Raw genomic sequence first — 16,160 nt, 5'->3', positions numbered from 1 at the left:
ATACAGTGTTTTTTATTTATTAACACAGATTAAAAATACTTTTTGGCTTTTTTTTTTCCTTTGCAAACATTTTTTCCCCTCTGTGTTTGTATTTAAAAAGTTTAAAGAACAATCTATCCTGCATAATAAAAGTTCTTAGTTATCTAATGGTTAAGTGTAGTCAAGGCAGCCAAAACATGAACATTCTGCGTTGCTACATAATTCTGTCATGGCCATATCAGCATGAACCTGTTTGCAAGGAAGAATGCCTTCATTTCTGCAGCATTTATGTTCTTCAAAGGACCACTGTCTATGAATAACTTTGCCATGAGCTAGGTGATGTAGAGGGAGGAGGCTAGAGCTTAGCCTACTCCCGCCAGGTCACCAGCCAGCACAGCTCACAAGTACATGTTTAAACTTCAAGAGATTAAGTTTACTATATGTTCATTAAGTATATTAGTACTATCTCTTCAACATTTCCTCCTGTCAATAGGACACCCAGGACAATAAATACTCAGAACAGAAACAATTACATACAAAAACTGTGGGGGGATAGAATATAAGGTAATTTTACCCCTGAGGAGTTGCAGCTGTACCAACTATCAAAAATTAAGGACAAGCCACAGCTGTAACCAAGAAGAGTGCTATAAGAGAGTGGGTCGGCTGTGCTAAGGAGGAAATTAGAGTTTGTTGGCTGTGCTGTGAGGAAGGAGTTGGTACTGTGAGGAGCTACCCATGAGAAATCAGGAAAAAGGTATGGAACTTTTGCAAATAAGATGACAACAACAAAAAACATAGTGGAAACAGGAAGGTGAAAGGAACACATTAACAGAGGATAATACTAGAATTTTCAAAATGAGAACACAATCTTAGGTTTCAATCGCTTCATTCAGATAGATGAAGAATGAGGGAAAGAAAAAGGATGAATAGTTTTTTAATTTTGTTTTGTACACATGATAAAAATTTCCTTGCATTTATCAGCTAAAGAATGTGGTGAAGAATGACTATTTCATATTCATGTAATAAAAACACATACAGTACAGCAAGAATATGCTGGGTGACTGGAAATTTCACGAAAATAATTTTGTATTGTACATTTTGTGAGACTAATTTATTCTGTTCTGCTTAATTGTTTTCACATCTGACTTTTCACACATAATGTAATATATAGAGCATTTAGTGAAACATTTGTGTTTACAAATCCAATTCCTTGAAAATTACCCTTCAGTAGTATTCAGAAGATTTTACGTATCACATTTCTTGATAAAGATCAGAATATTTAGTCAGAACTGTTGTTCTGCACACATGGAAAGGGCAAAGACAAATAACTTTCTGATTGCTAATGTTTTGGTTCAATAGGCTGCCCCTTAGTCACATGATTTCTCCCAATAACTGATGTGTATTCTGAAAAAATCTTCCCTGTATTGCTTACCTTACTCATGTAGCTATTTCTTAGTAGGCTGATGACTCTGTACCTGAAATGTTCAGAAAATGAAAGATGGAAAATTCTAATGAGAATTTAAATGTAAAAGGAGTCCAGCCACAAGGGAATACAACATGACTGTTTAACAGCATAGTCCATGATTACTTTTCTGCAAACAGAGAATAATTTAATTTATAGCCATAAATTCACTTATAAAGTGCTAAGTCACTAAAAAGTCACCCCCTCAAATATGTTTCTCCTCTTCTTATCTTGACAGATTGGCCCTCTATATGATCTTCTGCAAGAAGAAAGAGACTTATGGAATGAGAACTCAGAGTTATAGATGTCTGACTTCTTTCAGACTTATAGTTCTGGAAGAGTTTCCCCTGTAGAAGGAGAAAGGCAAAACCTACCCAGGTTAAAGATGGAATTTAAGCTACTTTTGAAAGACAGTTCCTGAAAGTAGGAACAACGTACATGTTTACATACATATGTACACACCCCCCCCCCCCCAATAACTAGTGACAAAATATCATAAAAGAGAGATGAGCATATCCATAGCCAAAATGTGTAAAGTTGTGTCCAAGGATTTTATGTATTCATAGAATCACATGAAGTACTCTGAGTTGGAAGGGACCCACTCAGATCATCACAGTCCAGTTCTGCACAAGACAGCCCCAAGGGTCACACCATGTGCCTGAGAGCATTGTCCAAATGCATCTTGAGCTCAGACAGCTTGGTGCTGTGACCACTTCCCTGGGGAGCCTGTTCCAGTGCCCAACCACCCTCTGGATAATTTTTTCCCCCCCAAATATCTAACCTAAACCTCCCTTGACACAACTTCAGGCCATTCCATCAGGTCCTGTCGGGTCACCAAAGAGAGTAGATCAGTACTGCCTCTCCACTATCCCTATTTGCTATTACATCTCTTCTCAGTCTCCTCCAGGCTGAACAGACCAAGTGACCTCAGTCTCTCCTCATATGTCTTACCCTCTTGACCCTTCACTATCTTTGTAGGCCTCCTTTGAACACTCTCTAATAGCTTTATATCCTTATATTCTGGTGCCCAAGACTGCACACAATATTCTGTGTGAGGCTGCAGCAGCACAGAGCAGAGTGGGATAATCACCGCCCTGAACCAGCTGGGCAATCCAGATTATAGTGCTAAAAGGAAAGGACCTATGTAAGTGGAATGTATGCAGAGAGAAAAAGATGATGGCTGTAAGATTTATTCTGGCTATTCTCAATGTTAATCTTAGCAGTAGCTATTCTTAGCCTAACGCTATTCTTAGCCTTAAAATGAGTTTTTAAAGATATCTAGCTGAGAGAAATTATTTGAATTATTTAGGCTGAAGAAGAGAGAGGTACTAACACTGTCCAGTCAGTGTATAGATAGAGCTGCCAAGTTCCAGGTATCTCAAACAAATATAACAAGGCTTGTAGGAACAGGCAGTGCTTGACAACACTAGAATGAAAATAAGCTGCATTGTACTTGTACCCATTCTGTGACACTTTCTGCTGCTCTCAGACAAATGTTGCCTATGATGTCTCCAGAAAGTGTTATCTGCTTAGAACAGACAGGGCGGCGCTTCTGCCTTCGTTCTCACCACTGCCTGGAGCTTCCTTACCAAATCCCACCACACGCTTCTGAAAGGTGCCTCGGAAAATTGATCCCGCAAACGGCAAAGGGCGTTTGTGGCAAAGGGCCGGCCCTGGAGCAGCCTCCGCTGCTGCCTCCAGCACAAAGCCAGGGCAGGCACCCACCGGGAAAAATTGTTTCTGAGGACGTATCATTCACGAACCCCCGCCAGGGCTATTCGCGTGCGGAACATGAAACCACTCGGGGCACAGCAAGGTTTGAGAAGCCCGTGGTTGCTGGGAGTGAGAAGTGGGAGAGCGCCGCGGGTGGGACTCCAGCGTGGCTCCCGCGGAGGTGCCGTGGGTCTGTGCGGGCGGGGAAGCGGGGCTATCTGCCCGGCCTCCGAGACCCCGGGGCCGGCCGGCCTCCCTTCCTCGGGGTACACGGCAGGGAACGCGGTCCGACCCTTTAGGGAATTCTGCCATCCCCGGTGCGCCCCGCGCCGCTCAGCAGAGCGGACTGCCCTGGTCACTGAAGGGAGGAGAAGGAAGGGCGGGCAGGGGGTCGGCAGGGTGGGGTTTGCCCGCACGTGTGGGAAGGCCGGGCATGGGGGCTCCCTGAGGGGAGGAGCGCCCCGGCTTTGGCTGCCGGGAGAGCCCCGCCGCTGCCAGCGCAGCTCCGCGCAGCCCGCCGCCGCCGCAGGGAGCCGTGCCCGGGCCGCGTAAGTGGCTCCCCTCTCCGCCTTCCCCTCCTCGGGACCGGGTGGGCGAGGGCTCGGAGGAAACGCCGCTGCCGGGGCCTCTCGGCGGCTTGGACGTGGTGGGGAGGGATTCTAAGCCCCATGTCCAGCCACGCTCGTGCGGCCGGGGGGGGGGTGCTGATCCCCGCCTCGCTCCCAGGAGTTATTCCTGGCTGGAATAACTTGATAACTTGAGCTGGGAGAGAAGCACAGGAGTTCCCTGTTGCCTTTTAAAGTCCGCGGTCGAAGATTGGCGCTGGCGCTGCCCTGCCGGCCCTGTTGGCCGTGGGGGTGCGTGTGGCACGAGTGGGTGCGGGCACCAGGGGAAGGGCTCCGAAGGGCTCCTGGGCGGCACCTTGGGTGGGACCTTGTTTGCTGGGCCTGGGGTGGCATTGGCTGCTGCTGTAAAGGTTTGGAGGTGTCGATGGGTGAAACCTCCCTGGGTTTCTGCCAAGCTCGCTCAAGGCACTGGCTTTACCTGGAGGCGTGGTCCCTGCAGGTGTTACCCGTGCAGGTGTGGTCCCTGCAGGTGTCACTGACCCAAAGCGCACAGTCGCAGTGCAAGCCCGGCTCTTCAGTGCGTTTTGGGAAGTTGGGGAAGTCACACTTCAGTGGAGAGCCTGAAGTAGGTGCAGATGCCTAACTGTGGTAAAACAAGTTTAGGAAATGTTCCTTTCTGCCAACTTTGCATGTTTAAATCTAGACATGTGTTTGAATTATATAGGGCCCTCCATATAATGCTACTGACAGCTGGAGAAAATTAGTCCAGTAAACAAGTTTAAAATTTTAGTTGTCAGAAGCTGCAGAACATAATCCTTCAACTTTAAAATATTTGGTATCAGTAGAGATTTGTGTTACCGTTTGGATGGTAGAGCATTGTCTGATGTAGGGTCTGGGTGAACTCCATTAATTTGGCTGAATTACATTAGTTTTGGGGAAGGGGAGGAGTCCCACACCACTTCAGTTCTGACAGCACATGTAGTTTCTGCTGTTTTTTATGCTTGTGCTTAACATATCATTCCAGCAACTTACCTGTGAAAGGAACAGAAGTTTCCTGAATTTTGGCCTAAGGTGTGAAAGGACCTTCTTCAAGCCTACCCTCTGCTTCAGGTATATTAATACCCAACATTATTTTACAAGCTTTCAAACTTTTTTCTTTATATTCTCCCTGTTAAAATCAAAACAAATCTATTGTGAGGCATCTGGATGTTTCAGAGATGGAGGAGGTAAGACAAGGGATCATGGCATATAGAACTTGTATATATTGAAACAAGCTGATGGTAGTTTGTTTATGCTAGAAAGACAAAACACATTCTGTAAAAGTTCCTGTAGACACTGAGCAGACTCAGTACACAGTGGGTCTTGGAACGCTGTGGAAAATGTTTTGAGTTCTGGTTTGTGTTACCTAATGGCATTAAAACCTTGACAGTAAGCTTTTGTATAGGCATGATGCCTATTCTAAGTTTGTTTTCATTGACATCTGTGATGTACTACATGCCCAGACAGAAAAAGAAATGGTGACTGCCTGCCCTGTTCCTGTAAGCAGATCTCCATGGTTGCAATTGATTTCATTTGACTCTGCCCCTGACCACACAATTCTTCTAAGCCCCAGTCCATTGGGTGCTGATACAAATTAGCACAGAAATTAAACAGCCCCACAATGACATAAGTAGCCATATTGGTATTTTATGAAAAGTACAGTGATGTTTTGTATGAATGATGTGCATTTTTACTCTTTTGCCACATGTGGTGATAAAGATTATCCATGCATGGAGTAGTCTTCTAAGTGATGTTACTAAAATGCAATTTGATTCTTCAGATGTGGATGAAACCTGGCACTTCGTCAAGTTTAAATGCCATGAAGTTTTGATCCTGAAGCTCAGTATGTTGGCTACTGTGTACATGCATAAATGGTCTGACCAAGCTCCTGATCTCAGTAAAAGCGTACTTGCTAAGATAAATTACAAGGGAGCAGTTTCTAGTTTTGTACACACAGATTAAATCAAAATTAGTTTCAATTTTCTTAATAATCATAGAATCACAGAATATCCTGGGTTGGGAGGAACCCACAAGGACCATTGAAGTCCAATACCTGGCCTGCACAGGACAGCCTAAAAATCACACCATATGCCTGAGAGCACTGTGTTAATAAATTAATGTACTTAGCACATTTTAGTTAGGGATCTATTAATACCATGTAGCCAAAGGTGTAGAAAGCTAGCAATGCCATTTCAATGCATATTTCTGGCTTTAAAGCAGAACTTCATGCATTCATATTAGGTTTTTCCATACTGAGATATAAAAAAATCATTTTATATGTTGCTGAAATTATTAAGAAGTGTACAGTGTAGTAAAAAGTACTTGGAGCCAGGTTTCTGTGTCTGTAAATTTTCAAGTGTCTGAAAGTGTCCATCTTCACAATACCTTTGCCATTTAGCACTTGGCCCTTGATCCTTCAGTGTCATGATACAGTTCTGATCCTCAGGCTTCTCAATTCTTCATCCTTTTGTTCGTTCTGCAGTTGGGGAGAACTTCATCTCACTGGTTTAGTAGCTGAGAAATTTAGTATTGGTAACTCAATTGACAGGGCTCTTGGAAGCAACCAGTTGAACTTTCAGAAAAAGACAAATGTGTCCTCCTTTCTGCTGGGAAAAGCATTTGTATAAGTGATCTGCCACTACAACTCCAGTGAGAGTTATAAAGGTTACTAGTAAAAGTGGCTTCTGGGACTCCTAAGCTTAGTCATTGCTGAAAATCATCCAAGATCACAGTATTATCTTGCCTGATCTCAAAATTCTTATTTATCCAAGTGGACATACTCCAAGGAAAAGATCATTTAGAAATGCACTGAATGTTGTCCTTGTCTTCACGAGTTCCTGCATCAGATTGCATGTGTGTGGAATGAGAGATTTCTGAATGGATGTACGACACTGATGGGAAATGTGACTAACCACAGGATGATTTCAGGACATCTAGTTCTACACACAACTGGAGAAGAAATTACCTCAAATAAAGCATTCTGGTTGTAAGATGATTGTTGCAGGTCTCTTAATGACAGTATATGATCTACAGCAGTTACATATATGAATATCCCTCTTTATCACTTGGCTATGAACTGAACTCTGTAGAAATTAGGGTGGGCAGGTTGTGGCAGTCTAAAAAATTCATAGTTTAATGACTGGTTTTGAGCCTATATGTTTATTTAGGGTGGAGAAGTGCTACTGGCATAGCATACATAGACAATTGTATCAATCTTCTCTTTACTGTGGCTGTAAAGATTCTGTCCTAGCCCACATGGACTCCAAGTATATGTGTGATATACTCCAAGTATATGTTGTGAACATCTGTTATGAAGAATTAAGCAGCAAACTGGAGTAGAACTTTTTATGGTTCAACTTAATAACAGAGTTCCTCACAAAAAAAATATATGTCCATTCACATATTGTAAAGTTTATAGAATCTCTAAGACAGATGGAGCCTCTCAAAATTTTGCCCAGACAGCAATGAACTTTTGAATGGTATGGAATAGTAACACCAGAGCTCTGATGACAACTATCTGCTCTGGTTTGTGTTATGTCTTCTAGAAACACAATGTAAAGCTTATTTACATGAAAATTCAGGCTGTAGGATGACTTCCACAACACTTGCTTTGGAAGAGTATAGTCTCCCATTAGTGTCTGAATGGTTGCATGTGTCTGACAAGTAGTAGTAAACCAGCCACATAGGAGGAAGCAATCATACATAAACCATCACGTTATCATCATGATTGTTCACTGGCTCTGGTCCTTCCCTTTCACTTTTGGAGTTACCTTTTCCTGCCACACCCAGTAGTTAATGAAGGTGACCCAAAAGAACTCCATGCAGTTGCTGGAGAGATCTGGGTTTTGGTGCTCTCCATTCCCTGTGACAACTCATTAGAAATGCAGTGGAGTGCACGCAGCATCTGCTGTTTCTGATAAGTAATCAAAAACAGGCAGAGTCAGTGTTGATGATTCAGTGTTATGCTGCAATTCCCTCTATTGCTAATAGCAGGTTAGTTTTGCCTCTTTGTGATGGTAACATCAGTTTTCAGAGTTTTCTTGCATCGTTGTTCTCACTAAATGACCTCATTTCTGAAAATTAAGCTGTCAAATTTACTACTAGAAAGGGATGATTGCATTAATCCAATTAATCACTAGAATTGGATTAATTGGTTACTAGAATTTTTGTGAATTTATCTGTTGTAGCAAAGTACCAAAACGTAGAAAGGTGTCAACTGGCAAAATGCAAAATAATCTTCTGCAGGGAGCTAGCTTAGCTAGGGAGCATTTGCTAGTTGGGACTGGACTGAAGGAAAAGACAAACTGTACCAAGTGAGTTTGCCAGATTTTTCTTCCATCATCTGTATTTAATACACAAATCTACTCCACTTGTGCTTTTTGCTTTCTGGAATATTTTTCTTTGAGAAATGTATGGAATAAATTAATTATTGCTTTAAAGCACATTATGCTTTAGATGACTTTTTTAGGGGAGGGAGTTGGATACAGTGCAATACAATCTTCATTTCCTTTATTGTAGTAACAGTGAATGATGTGGATAAGCTGTTCTGTAGCTCTGTGAATTCATGTAGCTGATCTCTGCTCCTTGCCCCCTTTGTTGGGGGTTAGTTATTCTTTGCCTGGAGTTGTATTGCAGCTGCTTGACAATGTGGGAAAGCGGTGGTGCTTATTTTATTTTGTTTGTGCAGTACCATGCACATTGTGATTATGGAATAAATAATAATTGAAACAGAATTAGGAAGGGATTATTATTGTCCTTTTTTCAGTTTCCTTAGACTGAGAAACATCTCTATATTATTTAAGGAAATTGAGAAACATCTCTATATCATTTAAGGAAATTGAAACATTTGGATATTGTGCAGATATCTGATTACTACCGTGAGGGCCTAAATTAATTCCTCTGAATATACAGTTTATGAATGATTTGGTCTGATACTGATTTTATTTTGTCCTCAAATGGGTTCAGACTATCATGCAGTTGAGAGAAAATGATGGGATGTGACTTGCCAGGAAATACTTTCAGCACTGTGAACTAGATGAAAGTCTTGTAGATATATAGAATTAGCATGCCTGTGTGATTCTTTTCAAAGGTACAGTGCTTCAGTGTGCTTTTTGGAGCCATTAGTTTAGATGCGTAGGCAGTATTTTTGATCCTTGTAATGACAGTCTTTAAAGTAGTGGTAAGTCTTTGAGTACAATCAGTTTCAGAATTTAGTTGCTCTGTTCTTGCTGCAAGGATTTGAAGACAGGGAAAACTTTTTAGGGTAGTACTGAAGAAGTATCATGAAACATCAGGTTTGTTATGTGCAATAATATGTACATAGTAATTTACATGTTCTGTGGTTTTTAGTTTTCCTTAGCAATATGTTATCAAAAAATCTTGATGCCTTATTTCTATACACTGTTTGCCAATCTCTGCCCACCCTCTTTCTTTACAAAGACTCAAGGAGGGGTCTTGGGCACTTTTTGATAAAGAGGAGCTGTTCTACAGATATAATAAGGTCTCATCTTGAGTGAAGAGGGAAGTCCTGAGCTGGAGGCTTCCTTCAGGCCTGTTTGTAGAAGGTGCCTTCTACATCCATGAATTTGGCTTTTTAAAAAAAAAATATTTTTCCAAAAGGCAGTAGTATGCACTAGGTAAATTGCTGTGCTGGCAAACTAGTAAGAGAAAAATTGCACTTATCTCAAACGAGATCAGTAAAAAGATTCAATGTTAAAAATGACAATATATTAATTACCAAGAAGTACATAGTGCTTGGTTAGAAACACTATGAAATTTGCAATTATAGTATTCACTGTGAGATTGAGAAGTCCAGAGGAATAGAAATTGGTGTTTCTTAAAACACCATCTATGAGGAGACTTCCTATTGTATATTATAGACCTGCTTTGAGGTTTTAAGTGTTTTAAGGTAGCCTGTGTACCTGTTCTTGCCACCCTTTGACAAATATCTTATAATTTCTGTTAGTTTTATTCAGTGCCCCAAATCCAGATTGGCCAGAATACTTACTATTAAAAAGATCAAAACATCTCCCAAGGAAGCCTCAAATGTGAATTGCTGTTCCTCATATTCTCAGAGTACTGTTTTTGCTGTTTCCCAGCTCCTTTTTTTTCAGTGCAGCAAAGACTCCTATACTTTATGTTTACATCAGTTTGTACAGAATAACTTCATGGTTTTCTGCTCACAGAAATGCATGGTTGGTGCAACACAGCATCTAGGAAAATAATGAGAGGCCATTGTGTTTGAAAGACCTTTTGCAGTGTGTGGAGGTGGAGCAGTGGCAAACTTGTGTTACGGCAGTAACATGAGAAAAAAGAATACTGTGAGGTTCCCTGTGGTAGTTTGTAGCTGAAGATGAGATGCTGCATAGAGAAGCAGTGGTGATTCACATGGTATGTGCTCCTGAGAGTTTGAGCAGGTTTGTTTAAGACCTGTGGTAGATCCAGATCACCTGAGAGCTCTACGTTTTCAGTCCCATTCTGCATAAATTCTTGTGCTGCATAGAACATATGTTATGAGCCATATGAGGTCTCTGGAAAATTGCAGGAAAATTAAATGTAGTATAAGTAGAACATTGAGTGCTGGCTTGCTTACAGAACACTAGCAAGATCTTACTTTGTGGTCTTTGGTTTTATTCTTGCTGACCTGGTGATAAAATAAATAGGTTAGAACAATCCCACAATGGACACCAAAATTATTTAACTGCATATTTTGGACACCAAAAGCATTTAAATACATACTTCAGCAGGAATGACAGGTTCATAAGTATGTTTTATGTGGAAAGTGTTGTGACTTCACGATTCATGTGTTCTCTGTTTCTTTATTAAGTACATTTTATTATAAAAAAACAATACAGAGTTAAAAATTGCTTGCCTAATTAGCAACAATAACTATTTTATTTTGCTGGAATGCATGACAGTCACACCAGAACTTGAGTTCATGATGCTCTAGGCCAAGATCATCATGCAGACTAATCAGTGATCTTCTACTGCCCTCCCCAAACACACATGCTCCCAAAAATCATACATTTGGATTTTACAGCTTAGTTTTATTGTAGATTTGCCAATTACAATATGATATTAATATATGACTTTCCTACCAGTCTGACTTTTTGTTCGTTTCTCCATATTTGCTTAGCTCTTTCCGGCTCTCTTTTGAATGCCCAACCTCTGAAAGTGTATAATCTTTTTCTGGGGATTACGTCAACCAGCTATTGCTGAGACACCTTTAGATTCTTGAGGCAATTACTGTAAGTTTTCAGGAGTTAAAAAGTAGATGTTCATGTATCGCTTGGAGAAATCCCATTTGTCCTATGAAAATACAACTGTCATCATCGTGGTAGAGCCTGATACTGAAAAATACCATGCGGTAGCAATTTATCATTTGCTGTGAGGTGTTCTGGTAGAATGAATGTCTTAGAGCAATGAGGGATTCATTGTGTGGATTTTGCATGGTAGAGAGAGAAGAAACTCAGAGGGAAAAAATCAGCCCTGTAATGTACTTTCTCTAAGTGAAGGAAATCTGTTCTAATTGTCTCAACATTTATTCCTTAGTGGAAGAGTGCGCCTGAGTGTCTGGTCCAGAATGTTTTGCAGTCTCCCATGCAATGTCCAGCTCTTAGAGATAATTTGATTGTTTTAAGTTATTTTTTAATTTATGCATGTGTCTTATTTTAAAGTAATTGGTTTCAACATCAGCCTTAATTACCCCATTTTGTATTTCTAATTGTCTCAGTTACAAACATTTATAAACCTTCATTCAATTTTACAGTACTCTGCAAAGTCTTCTGTGGAGTTTAATTGCCTATATACTCCACTTCATTAGCCGTCTAAGCAAATAATTTTAGAGATGTATTAAATAAAAGGGTTTTTTTCCTATTTGACAGCTTTTCTGTCCTATATGGTAACAGATGGGTTGCACTTAGTTCAATGAACCAGATGCAAAATGAGCAGAATTTGCAGTTAAATACTGTTTATGTTGCATTTTTATTCACACACAATAAATTAAGTCAGCTTCCTGATTATGTGAAGTGAATGTTTACACTCTTTCATGGAAATTAATTAAAATGTATCCACTGTGCTCTGTGAAAGAAGTAGTTTTGTGGGCCTGGATGGGCTCATAGGTACAATTTGTGCATTTCTTACTGAAGCAGTGTCAACATAAGGAACTCTTACGTTGTGCTCCAGGCTGCTGTCTCTTGTTCCTGCTCCTGTAACCATACCTCTGTGCCTGCATGGCTGCTTGTGGTTCTGTGCAATGGGCTGGATTAGGAAACATTAATCTTTTTTCTTGGGATACTTTTGGTTGAGGCTCAGTTCCCTATTCCAGTTGGAATGGCCACACACCTCTATACAGCTAAAGAACAGACACAGAGGAGATAACAGACTGAGTAGTGTAAGCTGCTTCAATTGTACAGCCATTGGAAGAAACAATTTAGCGTGCTCCACATAGTTGTAAATCATAACATAATTTCTCTTACACCCTCTGATTTTTGTCTTCACTTCCTTTTAGACCGTCTTTGTCACTGAAGAAAGCATTAGTTGAAAAACTTTGACCATAACAGTGGTATCCCTCAAACTTTTGAAGTAAGTTTAGGCATTTAATTTAGAATCATTCTTTTCCTTCAACAAAGGAAGTCCTGTAGAGTTCAGTTCTGTAGTTTTGTTCCTTTCGACTGGAACTAAAGAAACTAATAACTTTTCAAACAAGAAGATGTCACTTTTGAAGTGCATTTTTAGTGATACTCTTCCACACTGGCTTGGTGAATGACTTCTATGTGAAATGGTTCTGAATGAAGAATTTTAGATAGTTCTTATTTTTAATCTGTCACATCTAACTGTAGCTCCTGTAGTGCATATTTGATTTGTTTCTTATCGCTGTTTGTCTGAAAATATAGAGAATATTTTCATAGGAACCAGTGAAGTTACCAAAGCAGCAAATATCTTTCCTCTTCCCTCCCCATCCCCAACACTATCTCAACTCTCATTTGCATTTATTAGTAGAGTATTATAAGCTATGAGAATGTATTTTTTAAAAAATTCTCCAAAGTTATTTTCTTGTGCTTTTTCATGAACACAGGCATATTTGTCCAAACAGTTATGTTATGATTGGTACAAATTACTCCTGTAGAGGATGGTGAGTTTGATAAGTGTCATCCTTTAATCTTCATCGAAGAGCAGTGAAATACAGTGAAATTTTAACTTGGCTGAAACCTAGCCAATAGAAGTGTGGGTTTTAGTGTTCCCTGTGCTTTCTAAGGATTTGATAACAGGCATTGCTGAGAGCACACAGCCAGTGAGTTGGCTTAATTGCAGCTGTTTGCAAATAGAAGAAAGGCAGCAGAAGAACAGAATGATGTGAATGTTGCTCATAGTGTTCCCTGGAGGGGTGGCTGGAAAGAAACCTGGAACTGTAAAAGAAGAACTTCTCCTGGTACTTTGATTCCTTCTATGTTGAGGGAAACAGGACTCTGGAAATGCACAGCAGGGCATGTGACATATGTGACTTTGGATTTCATCACCTCGCTGGAGGAGACTACAAACTCTGGAAAACATCATCTGAGTTGAAAGGGGAAGTCAGAGCAGTTGGAGACACACTTCCATGCTATATGTAGAATCTTCTTTGATAGTAAACGCCCCCTTGAAAACAAATCCAAAGGCTGAAGGAAGACCTGAAACGGTGGTATAAAGCAACTTTATTCACAATGCTACTTCTGTCATGTTCTCCTGAACAGCTAGCGTGGCTGCTGGCTTGAGTGTGGAATACTTCTGCATTTCTCTTAGTAATTTTAGAAAGCAGGGTTTCAGGAACCATAACAAATAAGTCTCCCCAAAACTAACCTGGGAAATAAATCTGTGAATTGGATAGGCTATAGAAGTTGTTTCCCTTGATATGAAACTTAGAGAGGGAACTTGCATAAGGCTGAATATTTTACCATGGATTTCTACTCTGGAGGCCCAGGAAGGGGAAGTTTGGATTGCCCCATCAGAAATACTGCAGTCCTTGACATTAGTATTTTCGTGACTGATACAGTTCTGCTGAAATGTATTTGGCTTGGTTCAGTATTGCTGATAAATTGAGTAAATCACTGGGCAGAAGAGAAAGATAAGGTTCTGAGAACAGACTCTGAGGTAGGAGACATTGCAAGAAATAGAGTTTTTTTGCCTGAAGAGGTGAAACTTGGTGTTGTAATGGCCTTCAAGAAATGGAGAAGTGGAAACAATAGAGTTAAAATCCCACTCCCAAGGTTGCAAAATGTCAAACAGTACTGTTCAAACTGAGGTTTCAGAATATGGTCCCAGGCTGCACTGGAAGGAGTGGTTGTTTGTGTGTGTCTTCAGGCTTGTACAGTGTACCAGCTTGCCTTTCAATGGTGGGAAGAAGGTACTACCCAAATGCCTGCCACAGCCCTTTTGTTATACTGAGGCATATACTGTGTACTAAAAAGGTATATACTAAGCCCTGTGAAGCAGGGGGACAGTTGCCAGTAAGAAATTTATAACTGACATAAAGGGGAAGAAGTCTACTTTGTATGGATTTAGATACATGAGCAGTACTTCCTACTTTAGTTCCAGGTTCGTGTATTAAGACCATCTCAGCATGTGGCGGGGATGAGCTGTCATAATGGTCTTCTCCAGAAACTGTGGAAACAGAAGACTGAAATAAGAAAGTAAATAAACCCCTCCCATACAAATGCAGTCTCTGTAGGTTGCTGTCCTTGTCTTTCTTAGCTGCTTTTTCCTACAGTTCCAAAATAAGAGTATGTGCACTGAAAATAAGGCATGCTGAAATAGAACTTAGGCTGTGTTTTCTTATAAATAAAGCAGAACTAATAATGACTTTATTATTTCTGTAGTGTCCTTAATATGCTTTTTTTGCATTTCAGATCAAGTAACTTGTAGTCGGAGATTCATTTGGTCTTCCCATGAGTGAATGCCACATCAGGGTGCAGGGTGTGGTGTCAGTATTCAATTAATTTCACAGAACATGGAATGGAATAAGACTTAAAGTAACTTTTGTAACTGTTACATTCTAAATATCTCTATTCCCTTAAGATGTACCAGTAATGCTGTGTATTGAAAAACTGAATTGTCCAAGTTTACTTAAAATGGATTTGTCTTTTGCACATGTTCCTACCAGTGATGGAGTCAGACTTTACACATTGTTATGAGTCATTCATCATCAACAGTGCTGCAGTGTTACATTGTAGACTTTAATCTTGCCATTCAGACTGTTGTGGCCTTTCTTGAGAATAATCTTCTCCTTAATTGGAGTTAAGGTTGCACCAAAAAGAGTTGAAATATTTAAGTCTTGCTTACAGTAGTTAATCCTTCTCCATATGTACCCTGCAGTAGTGCTGCTACAAGAACTTGTGCAGCTCTGTAGTAAATTGTATCAGGAAACCAGTGTGATTCAAAATTGATTTAGTGCCTGCCCAGTGTGTCTCCATTCCCCGGTTTAATTCACTTTTTGCACCACAGAAATGTTTATGTTTGCCCAAGAAAAGAATGCAGGAGCGAGCATCTGGTTTTAGGATGCACCACTTATTTTGGTGGAAATGCTAGCTTGAGGTTTTAGTTCCAGCTGTGCTATAGGTGCTGATGAGGCAATGGCAGCACAGAGCTTAACTGTCTGATAAGCACCTTTGCATTCAGGTGGGTTGCAGACCAGCCTGCAACTTTTGCACCTGAGCATTCAATATTATCTGTATGCAGAGGCAGTTGAAGTTGTCTACTTCAGCAACTGGTGCAGCTCTATAGGAATGAAGCTGCAGAGGAAAACTTCTGATGCTGTGGATTCTCTGACCATGCCACTTATGTTTTGCTGTGTGTGGGACACTTGGGAGGCTGTCAGGTTAGTTTATGTCTGGTGCTACAGGCTGAATTTCCGTTACCATGTGGAGTGTACTTGGTTGCTGTTGTGGAATACATATCCAAATTTCCTTTCATACTAAAGGATGCCTCGGGATTGTTCCATGGAGTGAACCAAGGCACAGTGAATTGTCTGGATGACAGGGAAAATATCTCTGAAAATATGCATCTGAGCAAAAAATGCCAGTGTAAACATTCCAAGGGTAACTTGGCTCTGCCTGTGGATGCTGCAGTCAGACAGTTGCTCTGTGGTATCAGTGGGGTTTCTGTTGTTGTACATGACTCTCCCTTTCTTTCTGATTCTAATTCAAAACTTATTTTGGTGACAGTTCAGCAGCTGGTCCCACTTTGATCTCCAAGCTCTGAGACTGATGCATTCATTCACTCTTTGTTGGTGGTAATGGCACTCTTTGTTGGTGGTAATTGTCAGAAAAAGAGAGATTTTCCTGCACATTTTATCACCCACCTCTGTCTACCTTGGCAGTATTCTATGCAAATTGAGGTACGTATGACAACCTGAAATTTAAATAAAG

The 16,160-nt window shown here is 40.6% G+C and overlaps 1 protein-coding gene across 8 annotated transcripts in view; it reads left to right on the top strand.

Annotated features, from left to right (window-relative positions):
- The first annotated feature begins 3,116 nt into the window (after positions 1-3,116).
- SLC7A2 (solute carrier family 7 member 2) overlaps positions 3,117-16,160 on the top strand; it is a 52,853-nt gene continuing 39,809 nt past the window's right edge. For 2 of the 8 annotated variants that reach the window (XM_064418040.1, XM_064418035.1), the window contains exons 1-2: positions 3,117-3,257; positions 4,745-4,830. The gene's annotated coding sequence lies outside the window, so the exon portion shown is untranslated. Of the gene's footprint in view, positions 3,258-3,591; positions 3,703-4,328; positions 4,346-4,744; positions 4,831-15,956; positions 16,130-16,160 lie in introns of those variants that run through there. The other 6 variants (XM_064418037.1, XM_064418034.1, XM_064418032.1 and 3 more) reach the window with 5 other exon arrangements.

Source organism: Passer domesticus, chromosome 4 (assembly GCF_036417665.1).
Source record: "Passer domesticus isolate bPasDom1 chromosome 4, bPasDom1.hap1, whole genome shotgun sequence".
NCBI classification, from domain to species: Eukaryota; Metazoa; Chordata; class Aves; order Passeriformes; family Passeridae; genus Passer; species Passer domesticus.
This window is presented reverse-complemented; position numbering and strand designations above follow the sequence as displayed.